Here is a 2304-nt window from a genome sequence, read left to right as displayed (position 1 = left end):
TATGTAAGGCACCTATCTCCCAAAAGCATAACTCACGATCTACAGTCGTTACGTACACTCACACTAGATCCTCAAGTTCTTTTCTTTATTACCGCAAAACTCATACAAAACTTAACATGACACTAATTCCCAATACCCTACACTCACTGTCCCAAAATCTGATTATGAACCACCTGCAGCGTCCAGATCAATACAACACATGTTCCACCAATCACTTACCATGACTATGTCTAAAGCCTCATCTTAAAACAAGATCAAAAGTACTGTAACAACTTCTGACAACTGTGTCCCATCAACAGAATGTCACTATACCATGACAACAACGAAAACATATACAACTCTCTTTCATACCATACTCTACCCTCATACCAAAACTTAACTGGTAAGAAACATCAATAAACAAAACAACTGTCTATCTGTACAAACTGAAACTCACAGGAAGCAACATCAAACAAAACAACAATTTATGTGTAACTGGTATGTACTTTCGAAACTTGAATCATAATCATCCCGCCTACTCCACCACAACCGGCGACGACATCGCAACACCACAACCAACAGCCACACCGCAGTGCGAAAATACCCGCATCACAACACTAGGTACCGTGCCCGGATCATCACCCGAGGCACCACAACTACACCGATAGACATCACAACAGACACAATCACATAAACACTGACCCAACATGACTTCTCGGACAAGAAAAACTTACTCAAATCCACTTTACTAAATCACAATGCAACATGTTATATGAATTAAACAGATAATAATCTCATGAACATCATCCTTACCATTTCACGGCATAAACAAGTATCATCCATACACATACAATTTTAACTATCCATGCCAGATCAATCACATTATTACCTTTTGAACCTCATTCCATTAGTATACCGTACCCAACATAAATTACAAAACAATCATATAACAACTTTATAATTATCACACCATACCACTTCTTGTGAGGTCAGAACCTCACACAAACATTTACACGTATCATAGACCCGTAATCACATCCACCTAGTCAATCCCGATCACGTAAGTTACCACTCAACAAAGGTTACCTGTCGCCCGAGCTTAACTCATATGCCCCTCATAACATATTCTCTCATTCGCATATCCATCACCCCCTGCCAAATGTAACCATACTAGTAATACTCAACTACTAACAACCGCCTCATATAACCACATCTTACACTCTCTCACAACCATACATATCAACCTGGTCTCTGCAAAATCAACCGCTTCAGAATTGTTACTTTTCTAATATACCATCACCCTTAACCACTAGTCACAAACCATAACACTACCACTGTCCGGACATCAAATCCTTACACTCATCTCTAAATATCACGATTTCTTTCCTACCTTTGGTTAACATCCCAAATAACGAACATCAAATCCATCAACAAAATTACTTCAACATTCTTCCCAATACCATTCTTAACTGTATTATCATCTAAATCTCCACCAAAATCTCATATCATGCAGATATTCTACCAACTTCTTACTTTCCTGAATTCCTCAAAACTCAAGACTAATCATGTTGTCCCGAAACTCCTCTGTAACCATTAACTAACATCCTCATGATTGGTAGCACACATCTCGACGACTCCTTACCTCTATATCACATAACTCCGGTCAACATTTTCTTAGTTTTATTCCCCTCATTCTTTTCTTTTATACTCTACAAAATCAATTAACCATTCAACTCCTTATCACTTCTACCTAACTCTTTAGTGTTCCGGTTACTTTCTCACTGCTCCAAAACTCACATCTAATTATTTCATATCGATATCATCTCACTCTTTCTTACCACAAATATTCTCTTATTATGTCATCAATCACCCTTGCCACTAATTCATCCATAGAATCAACGTTTACTGTTCAACAATTACATCTCTAGAAATCAAAATTCCTTTCATACCGCTAATTGCCCAAGGAAATCACACAGTAGTTTCATCTCTTAATAAACCAAATCTCCCAAACTCATTCACTGTCTACAAATCCACCTCGCGACATGTCTTCACAAAGTTCACTATATACTACTCTTCTCAACCCTTTTAAAACGAACTTTCACTATGTATATTCTTAATCCACACGACTCCTAACCATCCCCCTCCATGATTCTTTACACATCTCAAGATGTCACCATTTGCGTCCCTCATTTCAATCTTTTCATTCTCACGTTCCATAAACTCACATCATCCCTTGCCCACATTTAATTACTTTTGCATTACTCAACGTACAATCATATCGCTCATCTCATCTCTCAAAACATGCTCTATGTCTCAATAAACCAT

This window comes from Silene latifolia, chromosome 8 (genome assembly GCF_048544455.1).
Source record: "Silene latifolia isolate original U9 population chromosome 8, ASM4854445v1, whole genome shotgun sequence".
Lineage (NCBI taxonomy): Eukaryota > Viridiplantae > Streptophyta > Magnoliopsida > Caryophyllales > Caryophyllaceae > Silene > Silene latifolia.
The sequence above is the reverse complement of the archived record's forward strand: the minus strand, read 5'-3'. Positions refer to the sequence as shown.